Source organism: Populus nigra, chromosome 11 (assembly GCF_951802175.1).
Source record: "Populus nigra chromosome 11, ddPopNigr1.1, whole genome shotgun sequence".
In the NCBI taxonomy this organism is placed as follows: domain Eukaryota; kingdom Viridiplantae; phylum Streptophyta; class Magnoliopsida; order Malpighiales; family Salicaceae; genus Populus; species Populus nigra.
Genome location: NC_084862.1, coordinates 12,288,900 through 12,300,736, shown reverse-complemented (window position 1 = coordinate 12,300,736; position 11,837 = coordinate 12,288,900). Strand labels below are relative to the sequence as shown.

The 11,837-nt window shown below is 34.5% G+C and overlaps 1 long non-coding RNA gene across 1 annotated transcript; it reads right to left on the bottom strand.

Annotated features, from left to right (window-relative positions):
• Positions 1-5,196: 5,196 nt before the first annotated feature.
• Positions 5,197-8,798, bottom strand: LOC133706260 (uncharacterized). The gene is made up of 3 exons (XR_009844479.1): positions 7,791-8,798; positions 5,633-5,761; positions 5,197-5,543 (listed from the first exon to the last, which is right to left on the bottom strand). It is a non-coding gene; the product is annotated as an uncharacterized LOC133706260 (long non-coding RNA).
• Positions 8,799-11,837: the final 3,039 nt, after the last annotated feature.

The window sequence follows — 11,837 nt, the reverse complement described above, 5'->3', positions numbered from 1 at the left end:
AATCCATCATCCGCAATCCTTGGGGTGAGTCCTGATACATCCATGAATGATCATCCATAACTTCTATCGAACCTCTATAAAATTATGACGACAACATGTATTAATGAACTATGTTACATAAATAAACATAACAAAAATATTGGTTTGCCCCGACATTATCCAACAAACTAAAAAAACACTTATGTTAAATATTCATAATTATCAATTATCAACTATCAACATCCATACGGAAATTACAACTTCACAAAATAATTGATAAAAATTAAAAGGGACCCGTTAAACAAGCTATTATTTATTTCATCACAACACATCTAATTTGGTGTAATTCAAAAAAAGTTTCAATAATTTACAAACAAATATAGTTTGACAAAATCTAAAACAAACTATAACAACTACAAAAATTATACATTCATACTACAAGTTTTTTTGACAAATAAAAATCAAACAAGTACATACGTTAACAAAAAAACATATACTAAAAAAAACATTAAAATTCACATTTAAATGTTAAAACTAAAAAGGATAGATTTACTTACAAAAAATGATAAAATCCACAAGAACCGATATTGTTGTGACTACATACAAAAGTATAAGAAACTTGAGTGCTTGTGTTGAAAAAAAGGGGAGAGTTGAGATGGGTGGTTGGCTGCAGTTCGGGAAGGGAGAGGTGGGATGGGGAAGATGGGGAAAAAGAATGAGAAATAGAGTGTCAACAGAGTGGGTATATATCGACTGTTACCAATGGAATCACCAACGGACACGTTCCGTCGGTGAGTCCACCGGTGAATGTGCTACGTCACTGTATGAAGATCCCGGTTTGAATCCCTCGGTCATTCCCTCGGTAAAATTGTCTGAAAAAAATCCACATCATCACACCATTGCAACTTTCCAAAAAACTATATAATCCGTCGGTGATACGGTTCGTATATACCGACGGATTTGGTATATACCGATCGTATCACCGACAAATATTTTCAGTCAATATATACCGTCAGAATTAGAGATAGAATTATTTCTATCGATAAAAATTATCGACGCAAAAATTTCGTCGGTAATTTCGTTGGTTTTTGCCAATTTTCTGGTAGTGTTAGAAATTGTTTTCTTTTTATTTTTATCATTTGATATTGATTTATTAGGTCTTGACCTTTGTGATTTGTTCTGCTTTTCTTTTTGTAGGGTTATCCCTGTCATAACTCATTTTTGGATTCCTCTCTAAATTGATTTTTTGTCTCATTTCTTTTTCCTCCTACTCGTTTTTATTAGTGAAAATAAGTTGAAAATTATTTTTTTTTTTGCAAAAACCAATAAATGTTTTATAGAAGGGTTAAGGAAAAAATATAAAAAATCTAAAGAATAAGGACCAAATTAAAAAAAGGAACACATAAAACTACATGATGGATAGATAGTTTTAACCACTGGGAGGCGTTGCATGCAATAACTATAGTGTGAGGACGCCTTCTATATGTTGACCCATGTAATGCACATGAGAGCAGCTTTTTGTGCTGCACTGCGAGTGCATATTTTTCTTCATGGAAAAAACAATGATAACAAACTATTACTACCAATGATAACAAACTATTACTACTACTCTTATAACCATTATTGTGAATATTAATAGTATTATCATTAGCGTAATTATTATTATTACTACTATTATTTGTACTATTATTATTATTATTTTTACTATCATGACTATTACTACTACTATCACTATTAATACCACTATTATTACTAATATTGTTGTCATTATTATTATTATTATTATTATTATAGTAATTGTTTGACAAATAAAAGGAAGGGAGAAGCTTCTTTTTATTTAGATATTTGAGTGTTATCGATTAGTAGGAAAACTGTTTAAAGATAATTGAAAACGTGCAAAAGACAGCTCTTGAATCTTGCTTTGCTTTGTTACCTTGTATGCTCTTATTGCTTCAGCACAAGATGGGCAATATTCATCATCAGATATGTGTGTGTTTGTGTGTCTATATATATATATATATATGTGTGTGTGTGTGTGGATGCAATGCTTCTTTCAATGCCTTTATTTTGGATCTTGTAATTGGTCCATTTAGATCATATAATAGATAGGTATTGGTGTTCGTGGGCTGATCCACATTAATTATGGTTACAAGAAAACCCTAATTAGTCTTCAGAGTTCTAAGATAAGGGATTTGTTACGTTAAGGAAAATGTATTATCACCCTAAAGTAAATTTCATTGCTACTTGTCTTTTATCCCTAATAGTCTGTTGTGCCCAATCTACCGATGGTGTATCTACATGGATCTACTGTATGAGTTAAACCTATGGTAGGTTTTATTCCTATCTGTTCTAAAGTTCTGATTATTTTTGTTACTTCTAATTTGTTTGGGGAATTGATATTTCTATCACTATTTACTCCATATCATGACTCATGACTATTAATAGTTTATAAAGCCATATTAGTGAATAATTGGATGGGTCTATGTTAGGTCCATTAAACCCAATTCAAATCCTAGGATGGGATGTCGCTAAACAATTTGTTTATGCAACAGTGGTCTATGGATATTGCCCTAGTCAAGTTCATTTATCCTATATAACCAGGGTTCACTCATAACTTTTACTGAATAAGGGTTTTGTACCTTGATCCTAAAATGTCCAAGCATTAACTATTATGGGTTAATCTACTTAGTGGTGGGATCTAGTGGCACAAATACTTTAGACAATATTGGACTTAGATATTTTTAAGATTTATTTTTTTAATTTAAAATCTAAAGAAACAACTAATACTTTTAATATACAATGTAATGATCCATGTTGAGTTCATTTACCCTAAATACCAAAAGTGAATAACAAAACACATTTTGACCTAATTTTAAAACAACAAGGATGAGTTGTAAAGGCTTGGAACATAATACTAAAATGGCTTAACATAAATATAATATATTGCAGGTGAATTCAAAATCCTTAAGATCTAGAGCTTGATTTAGATTTTGTTTTATTTTAAATTATTTTATGATATTGAATTAGTTATATTTGGATGACTCAACATATTGATTCATAACTTAGCTATGTACTGCTTATGTGAATTGTATTTTGATGCTCAAAAATTGATTATTTATGATTGTGTGCATTGTAGTTTTTTTTTTGGGGAAGAGAGTTATTGACAAAATGAACTATCACATGATGTCTATGTTAAAAGAGTCGAAGATACCTTTTGTGACTTTCGAGTTGCGATTAACATCACTACAACATTTAATAGTTTTACCAACGGAAATATTCTGACTAATTACCCAACATACAACGTCTGTCAGCATAGCGTTCGTCGGTAATTCCACATTCTGTCAGTAAAAAAATAAATAAAAAACAGATGGTTTTACAGACATAAAATGAGCAAAAAAAAAACAATTCTAGTTGGAAGTTTACCAACAAAATAATTTCGTTTGTATTTTCAGTGGTAATTCACCGATGAAATTATTCTGTCGGTGAGTGTGGCATATGCAGTAAATATTTTGCAACTCTTAGTAAAATATTGATGAAATATGTATGTTAGTATAAACATCGGTGATAGTGGCATATGCAGTAAATAATTTTCAACTATCTGTAAAATACCGACGGACTACGTCCATCTGGAAATCCGTCGGTTGTGAGTTTAAAAAATTAAAAATTATTTAGAATAAATAATACAAAATTATATAAATTAATAGTTAAAATAAAAACCAATTATGCAAATAAAATTGTATGAAACATTTAAAATATAAAAATAAAGTTAAATGATATTCATACAAATATTCATTACAAATTTAATGTGTTTCCAAAAACATTAAACTAGAACAATGGCGGAGTTGGAGGAGGAGGTGGTAGTTCCTAGGACCAAACAGCTAAAAAATGGGTGCACATGTATCATCCATACGTGATCTAATGTCCATGACCATTTGGCAGAGTTGTTCATAATCAGCCGAGAGTCGCTCGTATTGTTGTTTCAAGGCCATGAACTCCTCAGACTGGGTGCTCGATACTAATTGGGAGCTCCTAACCATCGAGACACTATGGGTCACCCGCAAGTTCTCGATCATAGTGTTGGAGAGCTCGTACACCCAATTTTTATCTTTCCTTCAACTGGCTATTATAGGTCTCTTGAAAATTAAAAAAGAAATCATTGTCACACCCGGACATCGCGGCGATCCACTAAAAAATTATCACTCGTTTGGAAAAAAGAACAGATATCCCACCCAACATGGTTTAGGTAGGACCCAGCTGGCCTAGCCTGGTCACTGGCCCCAAGCTAGTGACCCAGCTAGACAGCAAGCACGTGTGGCTCAACCCACACATACATTGCACAGTGCAAAGGTAATTAAATTACCTTCGCACTGTTTTCTTGCAACAATTACACAAAAACAGAGAGAAAAAGAAGACTTTACCTGGTGAAGCCGAAGGTGGAGGCGAAGGTAACAGTGCAGGCACCGGCTGGAGAATGCTCTCCTTCTCCTCCTCTTTTCAGTCTCTCCTTCCTCTGTTTTTGGTTGTTTTTTTTTTGGTCCTGTCCTTTGTTTTCTCACTTCTGTCATCTCCCCTGTTTTTCTCCTTTATTTTTGTCTTTGTTTTTTTTCTGTATATCGTCTCCCCCTCTTTGTGCATACACTGTGATTTGTATTTATAGTGTCAAAGTCCCTTCGCGTGTGAGAAACAAAGTTTCAATCAAACTCATTCTTTTCTTTGAAGTTTGAATTTGATTAAGAATCAAATTTGAAAGCGGATAACTATCATTATCTTGAAGACAAGGATTATCTTGAAGATAAGGATAGAATAATAAAAGCACATTGTAGTCCCTAGTTTTTACACAAGTTGACAAATCACAGTTTTCATCGAAATAAATCTCTGATCTTTTAATTTTACATTTTAAACCCTGTAAAATTAAATTAAAAAGCCAATGGGCCAAAATTGGGTTACAACAATTATCATATTCAATTTAAGAAAATAATAACTTACAAAATAAAATGGTTGAATGAACATACCACAAAGTGTTGAGCACGGTTGTCCACAAAGTGTTACAACCCCTTTTGGTGGTGTTTAATTCGCATGTGTGTCTCTACAAATAGCTCTATTGGGCTTGGCTCACGTCCAAGAGATGTAGCCTTGGAGACTGTTATCTCTCACATATTTTTGACTTTTTTTGTAATTTATACCAAAAATCACACAACCTACTTTCATAGTGACAAATTAGATATTAAAATCACACAATAAATTGTTTCTAAAAACTATCTTATTGTTTTTTATGTTACCTACTTGCCGCATGATTTTCCCACACCCTCCTTACAACATTTTCATATGCGCTGTCCCACTCGAATTTGTGATGTGTATAAATAATTTATTTAAAAAAAATAATAATTTATTAAAAATAAGCTGGAAATCGGAACTTAACACCAATCTGAAATCTTCGAAACCATGCATCGATATAAGGTCTCCATTTAGGATGTTTGGAAACCTGATTCCATTGAAATAATAGAATCTCCATCGATGATTTGAGCGTCGATGTTATTACTCAGGCGGCCTTAATGTTTGTGAATCTGGAAATAAATTAAATTAATGAAATATTAATTACCTGTTCATAAATTATGTTATAATTAAAAAAAAACTAAAACTGAAACAAACTTACATTGAAAAGTTGTCCTTCCAAAGTGCTTGGTACTTGCGGGTGAATTGATTCCGCTGTGAAACCCGCTCGAAGAGGCAGGGCCATCATCGGGATTTATTCTACAGTTTTATCGACTGCATCACCAACGACCTATATAAATAATATTATTTTTAATTATTCCATCGGTGAATTTTCAAACATCCGTCGGTAAATTTTAAATTTCGCACTAAAATTTTTAAATGACCTTCTAAAATTTTCACAGTCCGTTGGCATATACATGCGGTCAGAGATGCATTAATATTAGAGATGTTAGTGATTATGGCATGTGCAAAAAATATATCCGTCTATAGAGATGTTAGTGATTATGGCATGTGCAAAAAATATTTTGCAACTCTCGGTAAAATATCGATAGAATATATCCGTCAGTATCAACATCGGTGATAGTGGCATATGCAGTAAATATTTTTCAACTCTATAAAATACCAAAGGACTACGTCCATTTTAAAAATCTGTTAGTGATTGTGCTTTGTTTTTGACATATTGTGTTTGTATTGTCTATTTATCCTCCTACAAACACTTAAATTACAAACTGACCGCACAAAACAATAACAATAGTGAACAATTATAAAATAAATATTTTGTGTTATAGAATATCATCCATAATATTACATTATAAAAAAATGCTTTACACTTTTGTGTTATGATATTTTGTCAGAATTTTCTTCTTCTTCGTCCTCAATTGAATCGTCATCAGCTCCATCGCAATCTTCAATGTGAATATCATCATCATCATCATCATCTTCATCGACATTTGCTTGTCCGATAGAGCTTAGAACAACATTCAACTCCTCTACGCCAATATCAATAAGACTATCATTGAAAATGTCGCACCCTCACGAGCGGAGCGCGGCGTCGCGGCGATCCTCGATTGATTTCGGGGTCTTTTGTTTTGATTGTGAATAAGGGAGTCGCCACCTAGTATTATGGTCACTAGGAAACCTAACTGGTCTTTCAAAGATTCTAAGGCAAGGGACTGGTTACGTAAAGGGAAGGTATTAGCACCCCTAGTACGCCCTACCTAAGGTAAGCTGCTTGGTGTTTGGTTTGCCTTATAATTGCTATGGTGTTGGTGTTTTCCTAGGATATGTTTTTCTATTATGAATGGATTTGGGCTGAAAGTTTAAAAAGAAATAACCCTTGGTCAATGTGGATCACACCATCAGATATGTCTACAAAGTACCAAGAAGAACCAATGCAGATCTCTTGAAATCTATGTTTGATTTAGATTAAATTTATTAAGATAGAAATCTAAGGAGATTCAATGTGCTTGAAAAACACATTTTTCCCTTTGGTATTTCAAGTGTTCGCGACTCGTAAATCGCAAGGAGGAGGAACAAAAATTTAGAAATCTAAGGAAATTCAGAGCGCTTTAAAAGCCTCTTTTTGCCTTAGTATTTCATACTTTCACAACTCGTAAACCGTGAGTCAAAAATTGAAATATCCTTGATTATAATCAAGGCTTCTTTCAAGGCTGTATAATGACATATTATTCCTAGAAAATTATTTTGGATATTTACCACTGAGGGTTTCTTTATCCAAATATTAACAGTGAATAATGACAAATTATTCCCAATAATATTTTGGATATTCGTCCTTTAAGGATTTCTTTATCCAAATATTAGCGGTGAATAATAGATGAATTCCCCCCAAAATAAGATTTTTATATTTTTTTGAAATATTGGCCAATACCCTTTGGAGTTTTACAAACATGTTGTAAAATCCAGAAATGCAAGAAAATAATTTTTGTGTTTAAGAAATCCATGCGAAAACACATTTTCAAAACTTCAAATATTTGTTTTTTTTTAAGAGGAAATTCAAAAAGATGTTAGGGTATTGGCCGTATGCAACACACAAAAATATTTTTTTATATTTTTATATTGGGCAAAAAAAACAAGCATCACAGTTAATCACAATTAAAAACAACAAAACCGAACCCGGTTACTGGCCTAAAAGAGTAACTGGTTCTGCTATAGTTACATGCATATGCATGCTACAGTTGCAGTAATTAATTTGGTAGAGACAGGGAAAGAAAGACTTACCTGCGAGGCAGCAAAAATTCAAAATGCACAGTAACAGGGTGAATTACATTTATGCATGCATAGAGACGAAGAGAGCTTACCTGGTGCATGGACGAAGCTGGTGCTCGGGGATTTATTTCCAAGCTCAACCCGGTTACTGGCTCAAACCAGTAACCGGTTCTGGTGCGGGGATGAAGCTGGTGGGTGGCGTCGACTGGGATGAAACAACTGGTCTCATTGCTGGGCTGCTGCTTCGGCTAATACCTGTTCCTGTGGAAGAAAAACAAAAGTTGCACCACTTGAGGAGAAGAAACTGGAGACGGAACGAAGGGACACAGGCGATGGTGAAGGCGTGCTGGTTGGTCTCTCTGTGTCTTCGTCTGTTTATCTTCTTTCCTTCTGCTAGCCCTTCCTCTCATTCGCGTCTGTCTTGTCTCTGCTAAGAAGAAATGGTTGCTGCTGTTGTGGGACTCGGTGGAGGCCGGTCTGGGGCTAAGTTGACAGAGAGGGCTGCTTCGAGTGCAGGGGAAGAAATGGCTGGGGGCCTGTGGTTGGCCAGGAGAGGGAAGATGAGAGGGAAGACGGCAGCAGTTGAGTCTGTTGAGAGAGATGAGGGAAGAGACGGGACGGCTGGTGGGAGAGACTGAGAGTTTGTGTTGATGGCCGGCTATGGGACCAGAAACTGGAAATGGCCGGTTTGGGTTTGTTTTGGGGCTGAGGGGAAAGGAAAGCTTTTGGCTGGCGAGGAGGGAAAATGAAACCGAAGGGAAAAGGCTGGAATTGGGGAGAAGGGAGTGTTGGTGCTGTGGTCGGGTGTCTGTGGGGTAAGTGGCTGAGATGGAGAAATGGAGGGGCTCGCTGGTGGCTGACTTGGGAGAAGAAGATGGGGGAATGGTTTGTTTGGCTGGCGGCAGAGAAAGGAGAGTGCAGGGGCAGTGAGCGGGGCTGTTGGATGGAGAAGAGGAAGGCTTCTGCTGGTTCACGGGAGCGAAAATCCTAAGCTAGGGAGGGCGGCTCTGTTTCTTTCTTTTCAAAGGGAGGGAGCGACCAGAAGAGGAAAATGAAACGGGTTTAGGGTTTTTTTGTGTTTTCCCTTCTTTTCTGGAAAATTGCCCCCTTTTGAATATTTTTTTTTCTCTTCATTATTATGGTTGGAGGTTAATTTATATAGAAAATCTCTACACGTGCTATTCAAGAAAATATTGCAATAATTATTGCAGAGATTGTCTTCTATAACTAGCACCAACAAATCCTATAAATATGATATTTTATATTGCAGTAATTATATATGATTCAGTAATTATCTCCTTGACATATTTACTTCCTTAACCCTGATGCATTATGTTATCGCCACATGTAAGCCCTTATTATTATTTTTTTATTATTTTTTATTTATTGTTTTATTTATTTTTTATTTGAAAATTTATCAAAATATAGGTCAAAAATTGGGTAGCAACAGAAAACATGAAAATTTGAATTTTCTTCCAAGTCAATCGAAGGAGCAACTCGATATGGTTCAACCAACTCACTAACTTGAAAGACTTCATCTCGCACACTTGTGTCTTCATTCTCATCCTCAACAACCTCGACACAACCCCTAGGTTTTGTTTTTAAAACGGATTACCAATCAACACTTGATCGGTCCTTTCTAAAGGAAGGGGTGTATGTGTAATAAACTTGTTGATATTGCTTTGTGAAAACAAAGACATCGTTTACGATGTAGAGTCTAGCTTTTGGGTTGATTTTGACCAGACCAGAGTAAGGATCTACTATGATTCCTCTGTCAGTGGTGTCATACCAATAGCATTTGAATAAAAACACTCTATTCTACTCGCTATGATGTTGCAATTCAACGAGCTCTTCTAATTTACCATAGTAGTCAACTTTAAACTCACTACAAGTCGATCTTTTAACATAAACACCGTAGTTATATGTCTTTTTTCTATACCCATATTCTTTAGTATGAAACACATATTCATTAACAAAATACAAGAATTCAGGGCCCAGGCTTAGTGAAGACAATGAAATAATAGCACTCCTTTCTATTTGATAAACCTTATATATCATGTACAACAATGAACAATAAACAAGAATTCTGCAATGACATGCAATAACTTTGCAAGAGATAATGAGTTTGTGATAGTACTTACATGTGTTTTGAACCACATCGCAAATTGTTCATCTTGTAATTGAAATATTTAGGATTCGGTCAGCTGTGAGTTATTGGACAGTAAATATTATCGATGTTGCCTTCAAGGTTTTTAAAATTATATGAGTTTATGATATACTTACTGAATAAAAGGTCTCAGCTCATCACAGTTAAATAGAACATAATTGTGTGCTTGTATGAACTCTATTTCAAACAAATTCCCTTTACGACATTTTTAGGGGTGCGTCGTCCAAGATTGAAGAATATTGACATGTTCCCACTAGAAGACACTTCACCACCATTCGCGATTTATTCTCATTCTCAAATGAGATTCGAAATAGTACGAAATAAATGTTGTGATCTCCTCAACAATATAGGCCTTACATATTGAAGCCTCAATATGCGTCTTTTTCTTAACATTAATCAGGTACATGCATGGAATTAATAAAAAAAAATTCAATTAAGAAAAACAATGAAAGTACTTTTATATATGAATTACATTGCAACTATAATATATAACCGTTCGAATGGATACATCCATCTATGCTGGACCGATCCTCCAACTTTTGCCTCAAACAGTAAATGTATGGGTAGATGCTCTAGTGAGTCAAAAAATGGAGGGAATATCATCTCAATTTTGTATACTGTCTCGGTTATATTTGTGTCAAGCCTCTCAATGTGATCAACATTCAACTTGCTCAAGCATATATCTCTAAAAAAATTACTGATCTCCATGAGTGCATCCTATATCCCTTTTGACAACAAATCATGATAAGCTAATGGAATGAGTGTTTGCATAAACACGTGGCAATCATGACTCTTCATTCCATACAATCTGCATTCCTCCATATTAACAAACCTTGATATGTTGGAGGTATGTCCATTGGGAAAACGTAGACTATTAAGCCTATTGTAGACTAGCAGTTGTGCATTTTTCTCTAACACAAAGCTTTCTCTTGGTTTTGCAACTCATAACCCATAAAAAACCAATGCCATATTTTCAAAGATACAGAACAAAGCTATATCCAATTTAGCCTTAATGTCGTCCTTTGTATTCCCCTTCATGTCCATGATGGTGTTGAAAATGTTCTCAAACACATTCTTTTCTATGTGCTTGACATCAAGGTTATGGTGGACAAGATTGGTCTTCCAATAAAGAACCTCCCAAAAAATACTTCGTTTTACCCAATTATGGGTCAAACCAAAACCAAGAAACTTCTGCTTACCTGATTGGAAACCAAACATAATGTCACTGTACTCTGATAAAATATCATGCAATTCTTCACGAGAGAGACGCGTGGGTGCAACATCCTTTTCAACTCTGCCAACAAAGAAAACCTAGCGGCATCTGCATTAGGTTCTTCTTCTACGATTGGACATTGACTAACATTACCTTGATTCATTCTCATTGCATCTATAACCATATGCCTGTAAGGATTACTGTTGTCATTTGCAACTCCATGCTCAATGTTAGCACTAGAAGTTAACCCAACCACCCTATCTACCATGCTCTCATTATGAACAAATAGTTCTCTATGTGCATACCTCTATGAAGCCTTTATATAGGAGATGCATAATTAGAACATCTGAATGCAGATATATTTTTATTTTTACACTTCCGACATGGACACCTAATACCACCTCTAGTAAAATTTCTAGGAATAGACGTTATGAAATTAATAAAATCCTGAACTCCATTACAATAATTCATTCTCCGCAATCCTTAGGATGAATCTTGATACATCCATGAACGATCATCTATGACTTGTATCGAACCTTTATAAATTATGATGATAACATATATTAATTAGTTATGTTAAGTAAATAAATTTGCAAAAATATTGGTTTACCTCGACATTATCCAACAAATTAATTAAAACTTCTCATAAATATTCATTATTAATTATCAACATCCATACAAATTTATACATATAAATTTATGGAAATTACAACTCTGCAATAGCATTGATAAAAATTAAAATGGACCCGTTAAACTAGC